This window comes from Pinus tabuliformis, chromosome 4_1, assembly GCF_031772625.1.
Source record: "Pinus tabuliformis cultivar Carrire ecotype Pingquan chromosome 4_1, CPIR1, whole genome shotgun sequence".
NCBI classification, from domain to species: Eukaryota; Viridiplantae; Streptophyta; class Pinopsida; order Pinales; family Pinaceae; genus Pinus; species Pinus tabuliformis.
The window spans coordinates 657,915,364-657,932,425 of record NC_142303.1 but is presented as its reverse complement, the minus strand read 5'-3'; the positions used below and the strand labels follow the sequence as shown (position 1 = coordinate 657,932,425).

General features: G+C 34.2%; 1 pseudogene; it reads right to left on the bottom strand.

The window, feature by feature from the left end:
• Positions 1–5,873: 5,873 nt before the first annotated feature.
• On the bottom strand, positions 5,874–7,790 carry LOC149177803 (cytochrome P450 78A4 pseudogene; annotated as a pseudogene).
• Positions 7,791–17,062: the final 9,272 nt, after the last annotated feature.

Sequence of the window (17,062 nt, the reverse complement as noted above, 5' to 3'; positions counted from 1 at the left end):
CCTGCTTTATTTGTTTCTGATTGGGTTTTCTGTCATATCTTGGTCTGAAATTTTCCTTCTTACATTGTTCTGAAATATTTTCTGCTTTCTTTTTCCTTTTCTGTCGGTTTGGCAACAAAATCGTTATCGTTTTCCTTGGTTGTTTTCCTCCTCAAAATTGTTTATTGTGCTGCTCATTTTGCAGCGAGAGCTCTTCAAGCTCTTCAAAGGACAAAGACAGTGTTGTTACTATAATTGTCAAAGTCGTTGCAAAATCTTTGAAAGAACAAGGCAAACTACTTAAAATAATTAAGGTCAATGCTCTCTTCTATCCTCTGTCAACCTGCAATTTACTGATCTCTAACATGTCAGTTGATTGGTTATTGAACCTTCTTCTTAAATTATCAAGCGTCACAATTTGAGAGTTTCATGTACTACTAAAAGCTTTTCCCAATCTTGAAGGGTATCCTCAACATCCTGGACATGGGGAATATGTCGTCTGCAATTGATAGGGTGACAATCGTCAAAGCCTCTCTTAAATTGTGGTATGTATGAATTGTCTTCATCCTTTATTCCCTAACAGCATAATTCTTCCCATGTAATTTATGGCAGTCAGAAAGCATTCCTCCTTGTGTAAGTCCTGCCATAACTGCTCCTTCCTAGACGCATATCAGTTTTAATAAACCCTCAACCCTGTGTGTCGGTTTCAACTCTTTGGAGAAAAGCAAGGACAAAGAATCTAGTCCTGACTTCAAACACCAAAACCCAGTTTTTGTTGGTTGTACTGAGGGAACATTTAATGAACTGTTTCACCCTGTCAACCAGAGGTTTCAATGTGTGACTAGCAAACCAAACAACACTTTCCGTTTAATAAATTTACTCTCTTATCGTACCAACAATCTTCCAATGCTACAATCAACTAGTAGTCATCCATATTCATGCGACATACCATACAAACAACAATGATTTTCTCCAATCAATAGCATGAAAATAACATATACGATACCTTCATATTTTTCCTCTTTGTTTTCTTGATGATAAAGTTTTAAGAATACTGTGAATATGAAGATACGACTTGCCGCCTCCAGATAGCACTAAACATGAATAGCATCCAAGGATAGGAGCAACAACGAACTCTACCTTCAACTTTTTCGTCTTTGTTTTTTTGATGATCAAATGTTAAGAATCCCTGGAATCTAAAGAGACAACCTGTTGCCTTCAGATAACAGCGAACATCAATAGCAGTCGTTGGATAGGAGCAACAATGAACTTGTGTAATCGCCATCTGGTCACAAAAGCCTCCAGAAAACAAACTAAAATGATGATTTTTTTTATTAGAAATGTATTCTTATTACCATTAACTACTTCTTCATGATGGCAGCAACATCATCTTCTGGAGTGGTCTCTTCAATGTTTCATATTCTAAAGCAAAAATGGTTCCCTAGTTATGTTAACTTTTCATGAAAAAGCAGCAAATTTAGCAGAAGTGGCAGATTCAATAGCAGTGGTAAGGAAACCTCAAATCCGGAGAAATGCTTTGTGTGACATCATCAAATTCTACACCTGGAAGGCTTTTTCTTCAAAATTTTGCAATGAACAACCACAAAATCAGTAGCCACACCAATTGGAAAACCACACAAGTATCCAACAGATGCAAAAAAGTTGTAGTAAACACAATTTATCTAGCACATAAAAAACGCAATGTCACCTCAGCATTCTTACAGCATCATTTCATCTGTTGCAGTGTTTATGTGGTAAATGCATACAACATCCATACATTATACTATTAATCTATTCATCTGTGCAGCTTACAAAATGATAGTACGATTTCCAAGCATCATAATGGTAATAAAAATACAAACAACTGCAATAATTTAATGGAAAAGCAATGTTAGTGTCTGCAATAAATTAAGCCATGCAATTCTTCTTAGCTCAAACGTACAACTCAAACATATCATTACTGATGCTGTTGCGCCAATCTTCAATATGCTGGCTCCAATAAATGCCACTGATAGGCTGACAAAAGGTCTGCACATCATGACAATCAGCTGCAGAAGATTTTTGTTGGAAATGATATCTCTACCATTGCTGTAGCTGTGATACCACATTGATTTTGAGCATGAAGGTTTTCACAGTGAGTAATAAATGTAATGTGATTTTCTGGAATTAAATGTGCTGGAGTTTAGAAACATTTTGATGTTTTGAGTGGACATCACGGTCATCATCGGGGATCAAATTAAAGCATTTTGAAGGATAGAAAAGAGTGAGACCTTAAACCAAATAAATAGGAAATCAGTAATTGCTCTGCTTAACTTGCCCTCTCTTTCATCCTTTCTCTTTCTATTTAATTTCTATTATTCCATCTAAATTATTAATAGTATTAATATTAATAGACCACTTTTTAATAGTATTATTATTTTATAACTAATTCCTAATGACTAGTTTTTTCATTTCCTATTTATTCTATTTAACGGCTCATTCTTTTCCATTTTTTAAAAAGCTTTAGTTGGATCCCTTGATGATGGATGGAGTGTCCACTCAAAACATTAGGATGTTTGTAAACCATGTTGATTTTTGAGACAACACACAAAAAAAGGACATGAACTCACAAAAGAAGAGAAGGAGAATATGATAATTGATCGCTTCATTGATTACTATGGGACAATTATGTTATATAAGTTCATGCACAAAATCGATAACCAATTGAAAATTGGAAGGCACTCTAACCGGAGAAATAAACCCAATGAGATTTTAATTTATAAAATTTGATTAAAAGGTATGTAGCATTGAGTAATTCACTAACATTTGTTGTAACATAACACCGTGAATTATTATAACCTTCAAGTTTAATTGAATGTCCATCATTTCTAGCAAGGGTGTGACAATCTACTAAGTACATTGCGGGAATTAACAAAGAACAGACCATAGTAGTGTAGTATGTCTTTAAAACCATTTGGCTTCTATAGGTCTCTAAGACCATTTGGCAAGAGTCGAAGACTAATTTTCCCCACAGAAATACTATTCTGTTGGAAGGTATTATGTTGTTGTCTGCTGGAAGGTATTATGTTGTTCAAGGTGATCAGTCAACAACGAAGGTATTATGTTGTTGTCTGGAAGGTATTATGTTGTTCAAGGTGATCAGTCAACAATGTTGAACGATACGATGAACGAACGGAACGATACGATGAATGATGTGTGCTTCAAAGATGTGTGCTTCAAAATATCCATTAAGATCTCACATTTGGAAACCAATGTACAAATGCATTCCTTGTCCAATTTAAAAAACCTTTACAATTTTTCTAATTTAAAAAACATCCATTAAGCTCTCAGCTCTCACACTTGGAAACCAAAACCAGCTCACACTTGGAAACCAAAACCAATGTACAAATGCGTTCCTTGTCCAATTTAAAAAACCTCTACAATTTTTCCAATTTAAAAAACAAAACCAATGTACAAATGCGTTCCTTGTCCAATTTAAAAAACAACCTATCGGTATGTTTTGCACTTTTTGGGGCAAGGGCAATTGCAAGTAATAATTAGTTAGGCTAGTCTACCTTTTTATTGTTGGTTACCTTTGTCATTGTCATTGTTGTGTTGTGCTGGTTACATCTGTCAGTTCATCGTGTACCTAAAACAATCAATTATTATAATATAATGGATTAATTTCAATTAAAATTTACAATTTTATATTTATTATATTTGATGAAAAAAAAAACATTTTTATAACTTATAATTATAATGGATTAATTTCAATTAAAATTTACAATTTTATATGTAAATTTTAATTTATTATATTTGATAAAAAAAAAAACATTTTTATAACTTATAATTATAATGAATTAATTTCAATTAAAATTTACAGTTTTATATTTATTATATTTGATGAAAAAACACATTTTTTAAATAAAATTATAGATTAATATACAAGTATAAAAATAAATATCATATAATTCAATATAAAAAATTAAATTTCTTAAAAAATATAATATATTTAAATTAATTTGAAATACACATTATTATATATAATACTAACATAATAATAATATCTAAAAATATAATGACATTTATTATATTCCAACATTTAAATTATTTTTTTTTTTTTTTTAAATGGATAGTTCAACCTATGATTTTCAATTTAAAATTAAAGATTTTAATTTCATATAATGAAATGCAAATGTTTGAGTTCATGTTTTATTGATGATGATGATGGTTAACGTCCACTGAAACCAAACTTTCCATTACACACCTTGCAAATGCCACTTACAGTAATGAGGATGTCAACTAACATCTCCCATGCCACATCTTATGTATAAAGCATGGCCGGCTAATTAATTCTATGTTTTTCATTTGATTTGGTTGTGTTGCTGGTTTTTTTTAAAGTAAGATGTTTAGGAAAAGTAGGGTTTCTTTTTAGCTTATTTTTTTATTTTATTTAACATGTCTCTAAAATTAGATTCTTATTTTTATATAGTTTATTAAAAAAAATTATTTAAATTTAAAAATATATAAATGATTAATATTAATATTTTCTTTTCTTTTATTTATTTATAAATATTAATATAAAAAAATTAATTTGATATATCAATTTGAATAGTTAAATATTATAAATTATAAATAAAATCTTCCACTGTTTAGCAAGTTCTTTTCCCTGTGCTAAAATTCTGTCATGTTGATATTTCCAACGTTTGATTTATTATTAAAAAATAATTTTAATTTGGGTGAAAAAAATGTGTTCCTATTATGTTAAAATTTCCAACGCTTAATCATAAATAGTAATTTTTAATTTCAGTGGTTTCGGATTTATTTAAATCAATTAGAATTTTTTACTTTTTTTTGTAACATATAAATATAATTTTTTTATTGGGTTATACATATATATTCTCAAGTAATTTTGATTACTTGGGATTTAATTTGGGAAATTTATTGATTTACCTTATTTTGAATGATTGATTGAATTTTATTATATAAATAATTGTGAGAAACTAAAAATAATAATAATTTGTATAAGTTTGATTAAGGGTTTATTTTATTTTGAGCAATTTATTGATTAAATTTAGTTTGAATGATTAAATTATTATAACATTTATTATTTTAAACCAAAATACAATTCTTTCAATCTAACGTTTCTATTGTCCTCTTTTTACGACTTTTGGGGCAATCGCTAATTTATATCACATTTCTATTTTCCCGCACTTGTCTCTATTTTAAAGGAGAAACAACAAACCATGGTGCGCCGCTTTGGTTTTAGCTGCTTCGGGATTCAACAGGCTGAAGCAATATTTTAGCAGCGGGCCCCTAATCATGCGTACCTTGCTGCCGTATCTGTGTGTTCATACGGTTGAGAATGTGGCTCAAAGAAGAAGCCGTGGACGCCGCCATATCGATCTCGGCAGACGTGTTGATACCTCTCATCCAAACGCTTCGCCACCTGTCTCGCGTACCTGTTCGTTCGTTTCTCGCTTATTTTGCATTGACGAAGAACTGCAACAGATCCTCCGACGAGACAATACAGTTGACGAAGAACTGCATCAGATTCTCCGACGAGACAATACAGATCCTTCGACGAGACAAAGGCAATCACCGAAACGAAATATGGCAAAGAAAAACGACACAAAATGAAATGCGTGCTGCTATAAGAAGTTGCATGATTCTTGGGAAAGCGTATGTATTTTTCCATGGTTTTAAAGCATAATTTTCCTCTGAAACCGGGTAGCTACAATGCTTATATTGTAGTTTTAGATTTTATAGATCTCTTGTCTTAGATTTTGCAATCTGGATGGACCTCTTCACCCATCGAAACGAAAAGAAAATAATAAGCTAACAGAAGTCTGCATGGATCGGACAAAGGTATGAAATTATTTAACATAGCTTCTTTTACGAGCCTGTGTAATTGACTAGACAGAGACAGGGACAGAGGATTTAATGAAAGCGAACGGCACCCGCATGACGGGAACAGAATGAAGAGGATGAGCCATTTCGCATGACAGCTTCAGGACCTCGGACAGATCAACCGGATGTTCAGCATGAGGAAGCCATTCAAAATGATGGAGCAACTTGGCCACCCAGAGGTTAACAGTGGCAAGGCCCAGAGCCTTCCCGGGGCACACACGACGACCAGCACCAAAAGGAGCAAGCCTCAGATCGTTACCCCTCACATCCACGTCTTCGCCGCCTTCCGCCACCACAAACCTCTCCGGACGGAACTCATGAGGTGATTCCCAAATATTGGGGTCGTGAGTAATCGACCACATATTCACCATGGCAGTCGTGCCCGCCGGAACACACATTCCGTCGGCTATATTGATGTTGACATCTGCAGTTGATAGCCGCGCCCATGATAGCAGCGGTCCAGGCGGATGCATTCGCAGCGCTTCCTTTACCACAGCTTGGAGGTACGGCAGCTTAGGGATATCCGAATCATTCACGCTGCGGTCCCGCCCCACTACAGCGTCCAACTCTGCCTGAGCTTTCTTCTGGGCATCTGGATTCAGCACCAGTTCTGCCATGGCCCACTCCGTCAGCAGAGCGGTCGTGTCTGTGCCACGAAAAATCATCTCCTGCATGCATACATAACATAAATAAAATTAGAACCAAACTTAGTTAATGCCCCTCCCCAAAGGCAAACTCACCTCATTATTCATATAAATATAAATTTCGGAGATTCCATGTTAGGTAAAATACAATACAGAGATCAGATTGCATGTTAAGTAAAGTAAAAAACAGATATCAAAGTGTGAAAATACGGACCCAGAGAACAGCGATCATATCCTCCTCATCCACCTTATCTTCTCCCTGCAACGACAGCAGAACGTCAACAAAATCAGATTGATCACCGGTTTCCCTACTCCGCTCTGTACGTCGGTGCTCTTCGATGATACTTGTAACAAAATCTCTCACACGCGGCACCAGGCGGGCGCAACGAGCATGGATTCGAAGAGGGTCCAGCGGTCGCAGCCATGGTAGATGATCCGCCCAATTGAAAGCTCCCAAGAGCTGGAACCCCTCATCCACCATCTCCCGCAGCTTCTTGACTTCTTCACAAGTAGAAGTACATGACATATCGAACCTCCTTCCAAAGACGCTGCCCATGATATTGTTCAGCAAAGCTCCTTGCAGGTGTCGTCGAACCCTAACAACACCGCTGGACTGACATTCCTTCTGAATATCAAGAAGCATTCCGAGAGCATCGGCCTGGCGACCAGGCTCGTGAGCAGTGATTCTGCGCGGAGCGAAAAGATGCGCGGAAGAAATTCTCCTGAGCAGCCTCCAGTAGTCCCCATTGGGTGCAAAGCCAATGGCCCGCCCAAACAACAACTGCTGCGCAGATTGCTTGAGGGGTCTGTTGGCGAAATGAGGAGAGTTGAGCAGCTCCCGGGCCACTTCAGGATCCGATGTAATAACGGCGGGCGTGGACCCTAAGCTAAAGGCCATAAGCTTCTTGGCGCCATGAAGATGAGCCAGATATTCGAGCTTGCGGTGAGCAAGACCGATGCTCATGTCTAGCAGACTTCCGATGATGGGCCATCCTTTGGGACCAGGAATGGGTACGCCGCCCGACCTCCTGCGTCTCCCCGCCCACGCACATCCTCCCGGGATCAACCAGGAGGCCAAAACAGCAGATACAGCAGCAATAAGCAGTGCAATATAAACATGCCACTGACGCCACCCACAAACATCGTCAAAGTCTAACGAGAAACAACTGCAACCATTTCTAAAGAGGAGGAAATAGAGCCGCCACCCGCCTCCCGCAAAGCTCCCGCGATTCTCCATCTCAGAAATGGATGGCAAATAGAAAGCCTAAGAAGCAGCGGCAACAAGCCAGAGATGTGAGCGCATAGAATGTGGAGGGGTTGAAGCGGATTTATAGCTCCAAGGGTTCGATTTCACGGGAAGAGAGGGAAAAGCCGGTAACCGTAAAAAGGCAGATCGCCCAAAATATAGTACACTAATGAATTAATAGTACACTATGTACTACGTACTATGTAAAAAGGCAGATCGCCCAAACATTTATTAAGTCGATCCCATTCATCGATTGGAATTCGAAGTGGACGCTATTTATTAAGTCGATCCCATTCAATTCGAAGTGGATTAAATTTTGGGAACATATTAAAAATTGAAAAAAGAAAGAGCAAATTTAATTACAGCATTAAGAAATCGGGAGTAAATTTTATTATATACAAAAATACATTAAACAATTAATATAATACACTATGTATTATGTTTAGTGAATCAATATAGTGTTTAGTGAATCAACATTGTACACTATGTACTATGTTGCCAACTAGATTTCTCACCCAATGAAAAAAAAATTACTAACTAAATGTTGAAAAATAATAATTAAACAAAATTATGATTACATAAATTTTATCATCTATATAATTTTCTTTTCATTAATAAATTATAATTAATTTGATTAATCATATATTTTCCTTTCAAATCTTTAAATATTTTTATTTTTTTCTGTTTTTAATATGTATATATGGGTAATATTAAAAATTGAAAAAAGAAAGAGCAAATTTTATTACCAGTGTTAAGAAATGGGGAGTAAAGTTTTATTATATACAAAAATACATTAGTGAATCAGTGTAGTACACTATGTACTATGTTTAGTGAATCAACATAGTACACTATGTACTATGTTTCCTTTTAGAATAGGTAGATTTGAGTGCACCCTTTATTCTTACTAAGCTGTAGAAATGGTAGAGTATTAATTAATAATTAAAATGTCTGGCTTGAGCTAACCCTTAAGGCTAAAAATTTTGGTCATTGGGTAGGCTAACCCAAAGATGAAAAACAAAAACACTAAATTCAGTTACAAAATAATTGCCAAGACTAAATTGTGCTATGACTAAACAATTCATGTACTTTTAAATTTTTTGGGTATTTGAATTGGGTAGATTACAAAGTTCAAACTTATGCTTCCCAGAAATGCCAACTAGATTCCTGACACAATGAAAAAACAAAAACTAAATGTTAAATAGTAATAATTAAACAAAATTATGATTAAATAAATTTTATCATCTATATAATTTTCTTTCCATTAATAAATTATAATTAAGCTGATTAATCATATATTTTCCTTTCTAATCTTTAATTATTTTTATCTTTTCTATTTTTAATATGTATACATGGGTGATATTAAAAATTGAAAAAAGAAAGAGCAAAATTTATTACTCTGTTAAGAAATGGGGAGTAAATTTTATTATGTACAAAAATAAATTAGTGAATTAATACTATCTACCATGTTTAGTGAATCAAGATAGTACACTATGTACTATGTTGCCAACTAGATTTCTAACAATGAAAAAAACTAAATGTTGAAAAATAATAACTAAACAAAATTATGATTAAATCAATTTTATCATCTATATAATTTTATTTTCACTAATAAATTATAATTAATTTGATTAATCATATATTTTCAGCAGTTTTTTCTTATGGTCTTGACTCTATTGCTAAGATTAAAAAAAAAAACAGTTCAAACACTCTCACTCTCAAAATTTTGGGAAAAAAAACACTAAATTCAACACAAAATAATTGTCAAGACGAAATTGAGGCCTGCCCAAAGAACTCATGTACTTTTAATTTTTTTGGGTATTTGAATTGAGTAGATTACAAAGTTTAAATTTTATTCTTCCCATAAATGCCAACTAGATTTGTGACCAAATGAAAAAAAATAAACGTTGAAAAATAATAATTAAACAAAATTATGATTAAATCAAATTTATCATCTATATAATTTTCTTTTCATTAATAAATTATAATTAATTTGATTAATCATATATTTTCTTTTCTAATCTTTAAATATTTTTATCTTTTCTACCTGTAATATGTATACATGACTAATATTAAAAATTGAAAAAAGAAAGTGCAAATTTTATTACAGCTTTAAGAAATGGGGAGTAAATTTTATTATATACAAAAATACATTAGTGAATCAATGTAGTACACTATGTACTATGTTTAGTGAATCAACATAGTACACTATGTACTATGTTGCCAACTAGATTTCTGATAGAATGAAAAAAACTAAAGGTTGAAAAATAATAATAAACAAAATTACGATCAACTAAATTTTATCATCTATATAATTTTCTTTTCATTACTAAATTATAATTAATTTGATTAATCATATATTTTGATTTCTAATCTTTAAATATTTTTCTATTTTTCTATTTTTAATATGTATAGATGGGTAATATTAAAAATTAAATAAAGAAATAACAAATTTTATTACAGTGTTGACAGTAAATTCTATTATATACAAAAATTCATTAGTAAATCAATATAGTACACTATGGACTATATTTAGTGAATCAACGTAGTACAATGTGTACTATGATTCCATTTAGAATAGGCAATTTTGAGTGCACTCTTTATTTTTACTAAGGAGGGAAAATGGTAGAGTAAATATTATTATATAAAAAATGTATTATCACATCAATGTAATCATATTTATAAATATATTAAATTGATAACTTATTTTAATTATATAAATATTAAGTGTAAACAATATTATTAATAGCATGTTTTACTTTTAATTGTTTTTTAAATATTAAGATGGATTTTACTGAGTAATAATTAATAAGATTTATATGGAGAGATATTTTTGTTTCAAAATAAAAAAAAAATGAAAATTTTATTTTAATTGCTAATAATTATCTATAAAATATTCTTATTAATAATTAAAGATAAAAACTAAAATCTATATCAAATACAAATTTTAAGAATTATATTTTTTACTTTTCCAAGATATTATAAATAAATAAAGATTATAAATAAATAAATATTTTATGATATAAATTTCAATATTACATTATATATATATATATATATATATATATATATATATATATATATATATATATATATATTCAAAACTCCAACTATAAAAGATTATTGTTATTATTATTTTCCTTCCAAGTTAATTGTCTTTACAAATTAATATAAAGTTTTTATAATTTCACATAAATGTTTTATGATATAAATTTATATATTACATTAAATTAAAATATAAAAAAATATAGTCAAAACTACAACTATGAAATATTATTGTTATTGTTATTTTCCCTCCAAGTTAATTGTCTCTCTAAAAATAACAAATTCATATAAAGTTTTTATAATTTCATTTTCAACATGAAGAGATCTCCTCTATGATAAATAGGTTAGTTTTTCATAAGCTTCATCTAAATGTAAATTTTGACAAGTTAATTATAATTTTGAACCTATCCACCATGACCATGATGGAATAATGTTGTTTAGATTTCCTTGGAAAACATGTGATGAAATCCATGGAAATCACCTCCCATTTCCACTCTGGAATCGGAATCGGCTGTAGTAATCCACCTGGGTGCTTATATTCTGCTTTTACGTGTTGACAATCCAAGCATATAGCCACAAACTCTTCCACTTCCTTCTTTAGATTCAACCAGTAATAGAACTTTTTCACCGATGTTAATGTCTTCTGGTATCCTGAGTGCCTTGCGTAGGGTTTTGCATGGAACTCTCGCAAGATAGTATTCTTGAGCTCACTGTCATTTAGAACATAGATCATGTCCCTAAATCTGACCAAACCACCAGTTGTGAAAGATAGTCAACATCGTGATTACCTATACCCTGTTGTAACTTGTGCCTAAGATCCATGTACCTGTCATCCTATTGTCCTGCCTGTGAGATCTAATCCTGTAAATCTGTCCCATAATAACTGATAGTTGCTATATGATTCACCTACACTCTCCTACTAAGAGCATCTGCAGTCCTGTTTTCCTATCCCTTAATGTATTAGATCTTAAATTCACACTCATTAATCATGGCCAACCATCTAGCTTGCTTGAAATTCAGATTCGGTTGGTCAAATGGATACTACAATCCACTGCGATCGCTCATTAATACATACCTCTTGCCAGGAAGATAGTGCCTCAACATATTCAATGCATAAATGATCACTGCCAACTCAAGATCATGTGTCAAATAATTAAGCTCGTTCTCATTCAACTTTCGTGGCTCATATCACACTACCTTTCCTTCCTACATTAAGACTCCACCAAGTCCTCTCTGGCAGGCATCCGTACACACTGCAAAATCCTTATCTGGATTTTCAATATTTAGAATTGGAATGTTTGTCAACAACTACTTTAATTGCTCAAAACTGGCTGCACATTCCTCGGTCCATTCATATTTCTCATCATGCCTCAAGAGTGACGTAATAGGATATGTAATACAAGAGAAGTTCTAGATGAACATCCTATAATAACCTACTAGTTCCATAAATGATCTTACCTCGTCCGCGTTTATAGGAATTGCCCACTCCATGATTACTCTTATCTTTTTCGAATCCATTGCTTTGCCTTCCTTGGAAACAACATGTCCCAAGCAATGTACTTTTGTCTGAAATAAACTGCATTTACTAAGCTTGGCATACAATTGATGTTCTCTTAGAAATTTCAACACCGTTGCTAAGTGTTCGACATGCTCTTCGTCATTCTTATAATATATCAATATATCATCAAGGAACACAAATGACAAACTTGGCCAGCTAAGGATGAAACACACTATTCACCAAGCACATGAAAGTAGCTGGAGTATTAGTCAAACCAAATGGAACTACAACAAACTCATAATGCCCATACCTAGGATTATAGGCCATTTTGTCGCATATGGTAAATATGCCTTCAAACAGGATCAATTCACATCCTTCAACATGTTTTCATCATCCTTTCACAAAGCCCTAAGCATGAATCTCCCTAATCCCTTAGTTTTTGCCCTTAACTCCTTCATTTCAGTGATTTTAAGGAGCAGGGAACCCTGCATAACTTAGAAATTTTGTTGCAGTGCAGTCTCTCGTTCTCTGAAGGTGTTATGTAGTGCACCCTGCATAACTGTGGGGGTGCACTGATTCTAGAAATTTGGGAAAAAATAAAAAAAATTCCGAAGCTTCATCTTCCAGAAGCTTCCAAAGGTTATTTCAACCATTTACCTTGGATAAACATTCGAATCCTATCTAATTCCACCTTGGAGAAATCACCAACTTATCCCTTGAGCTGTCATCCCATCACCTTTTTATCTCAAGCCTAGATTGGTAAATTGATAGGAATTCATGAACTACCTCTCCTTGCTATATATTTACCTCATTCCATAAGGACTTGGTTGGTTGTTGTTGGATTTTGGGGAGTGATTCTACCCTTATGTTGCTGATGTGAGAGATATCTTTACATGCATTAGGGTTATTAGAGGTGCACTTTGTGACAAGGAAATGTCAAGTCAATTTAAAGGAGCTATTTTACGGGATCAACACCTTTTTTTTGTAATTCACTCCATTTCTATTAATGCAAAGAGTTCTTTGTTTTCCTATATATGATGTTATGGTCTCATGTATTTCAGTACCATGTTGATCTATTGAATAAATTGATTATATAATGCTACATATATTTCGTGGATCGTTGGCTTGTGTTATCTGACTATGTAGGTTCTAATAATAACAATTGAAGTTAGGATTGGGGCATTCAGGACAAGGAATGATAGAATCATATGACAAATTCTAGGTAGGATTCATCTCGTTATCTATTTAATTTAAGGAAAACATTAGTCCCTTTGTCTTTATGTTGTTCTAGGTCAATCCACCAGGCATAGGGAAAATACTTATGCCTGCAGTCGTAGATTATACATAACAAATTGGCGACCACTCCATCATCGCTCTTATATTTCCAAATCCACTGATATGCCTTCGTTGGAAACAACAAGCACCAAGTAATCAACTTTTGTCTGAAAGAAACTGCATTTGCTAATCTTGGCATATAACTGATTCTCTCTTAGCAATCCCAACACTGTTTCTAAGTGTTTGGCATGCTCTTCCTCATTCTTAGAGCATATCAATATATCATCAATGAACACAATGACAAACTTTTCCAGATAAGGATGAAACACACTATTCATCAAGCACATGAAAGTAGTTGGAGCATTACTCAAACCAAAAGGAACTACAACAAGCTCACAATTCCTATACCTGGTCCATAAATAAGCCTTGTAGATGTCTTCTTCTTTAATGCGTAAGTGATGATATATGGATATCAAGTCAATCTTCAAGAACACTACTGCTCCTTTCAACTTGTCAAACAAATCATCAATCCTCAACAACTGATACATGTTATTGATGGTCACCTTGTTCAACTTCATGTAATCAATGCATAGCATGAGAGTATCATCCTTCTTATTCACAAACAACACTGACGCACCATAAGGTGATACACTTGGCCTGATGTATCCTTTGTCAAGAATTTCCTTCAACTACAATTTCAACTATAATAACTCTGGTGTGATCATCCTGTATGCTCCCTTTGATGTTGGTGCTTCCCGTGGTACCAACTCAATATAGAATTCCACTCCTTTATGAGGTGACATCCCTGAAATATCTGCTAGAAACACATCCTGAAACTGATGCGAGATTGGATACCTCTTCATAACTTCTACATTCTCAACATCCTTACCTTTATCACTAAAAATATGCACTGCAAATAACACACACCCTTTTTTGCGACTGCGCTTTTCCTACACAATTGTCACCATTCTAACTAATGTAGATTTCTTCCTACCCTACAAGATTCTTTGTTCTCCATTGTCCTTCAAGAATTCAATAGCTTTGTCATAGCATTCCACCTTAGTCGTATGAAGATACAACCAGTCCATACCCAAATTCATACTATATGATCCCAACAATAGTACATTCAAAGGTGTTGAGGTAGGCATACCATTCAACTCGAATGTACAAGCTCTTACCAAATGATGAGTTCTCTTCTTTATACTTGCAACCAACTGCACTAACCAAGGTTTTGCATGCACTTCTTTATTCAAACCTCAATTATCCACCAGTTCAGGACTTACATAACTATAAGTAGATCCAAGGTCAATCAAAATAGAAACAACTTGATCACAAAGCTTACCATCTATCTTGATAATAGATGAATGGTGATTCACCTGCTTGTTATACAGCGCTGCATAAATTCGTGAAATGCTCTACCCAACATCCATAACTATCTGCACATCCTGTGCACTATAAATACGAGGCCTACCACCCTGATTCTGTGGACAATCTCTCTTGAGATGATCCTTACCACATGTCCAACACCGCAACCTTCTCTTACCATCACATTTATTTTGATGTTCTCTAGGCTGAGGTCCATTAAAGTTCTTCTAATGTGCAAAATTTTCTTTCTCTCCTCCATCCTGAGGTCTTATTTTCTTTCACTTCCATTTACCTTTAGCTTTCTCTTTCCCTTTCCAACCTTGATGAGACTCTCTCTTGCGCTTTCATTGCTCATAACAGTGCTTCAGTTTCTCAATAACTTCTTCAAGTGACTGAGTCTCATCATACTCAATCGGATCTTTAAACACTACTGGAAATCCACTAACAAATCTCTGAACTTTGGCTTTTTGATACTTAAGATATGATAGATACCTCAATAACTCTAGGAACTTAGTCATATACTCCTCATCCGTCATCGATTCCATCTTTAGATCACCTAATTCCTTGGATTATTTGTCATAGTACCTCTCGTGATAGGTACTTCTTCCCGAAAAGTCTCTTGAACTCATGCCAACTCAACTCTTTTGTCCTAATGTCTCTATGCTTCTTCACATCTTTCCACCACATGTCTAGTTTCCCTTTGAGGCTAAAGATAACTATTATGGCCTTCACTTTCTCCTTGTAATCATGAAACTCAAAGAACTTCCTCATCCTAAGTATCCATGGCTTTGCATCCTCTGACTTCTTCAAATCCCCATTAAAGGTAGGTGGTTTTTCTTTCTTGAAATCATCATGTAAATATCCTCTGTCACTCCTCCTGTAAGGATGATAGCGATGATGACCGTGATACTTGTCTGAACCCGAACTAGAGTAAAGCCTGTGTCCACTATCCAAGAACCTACCATCTCTCACCATGTCATCTATGTCCGAGATGTGCCCACCATGAGGCTTGCTACCATAGGCTGCATTAGTAATGTCCCCCTATCCAAGAATGATCCTAAGTGGTCCATGTCTCTACAAGTATGACAAGCTCTAAGGGATGATTGTGTTAACCTCCTCTTGTTTCTCCTGTGCCTGAATGATTATGTCGTTGTTTTCTTTGCAACTTCTTATTTATGCTTTCAATCTTCTTAACGTGTCTGCTATGTCAGAAGAGTGCCCACTACCATGCTACTCATATGATACATAGGGAGAGTCTTGTGAATTGTAGTCTACCGTCTTTCTAGTACTCTTTGATTTTCTTTCTTCAAGTATACCATGTCATCTTAAACCAAAACATAACATAATCAACATACCTCAGTATAGTTCAGGGGAGGATATCTGATCTACAAGATCAACTAGATTAGCACAATGCATGTATAAATATAATCATAGAATTATATAAAAATCATCTCAACCATCATCCAGTTACCATGCATGACTATACCAACCACATACCACGACCTCACACACGAAAACTATAACCATGTCAATGTGTGCACAATGACGTATAGACAATGACATGCATACCAAGTGCATAAATGACAAGAACTCACAAAAAATACATCCAACAACAACACCATATACTTTCACATGGCGACACAATTATAACCATTTCTACACAACAAGTACATAAACCACAAACATAAAGAACACATATGCAACTGACATGTATGCATGACCAACACATTCCACCCATCCAGTCTAAGGGGTGAACTTGGCTCTGATACCACTCTATAACACCCTCCTCCCACATTTACCCAAGCTAACCAGTCCACTGGGGTAAACATGTGATGAAGATTTACTATGATGTGATTCAAATCCCCATGTACATTTAAGGAAGTGGAACTGACAAAAAAAAAGCAATCTGACCTTTCTGAGAAGCTATAGAATCTTCAGGATACAACCAACCCTTCAAGGTGGCCAACCCCTAAGAGACCTTGTCATTTTGTTGAGCTAGACCCCTAGTCGCTCCCATCATAACTCATGCATGTGACTGAGAGCCTCCTGTCACTCCCACAATAAGGCTTGCATGTGACTGTGACCTTCTTCAGGTAGTTCTGAGCCAACGAACCTCAATTTTGT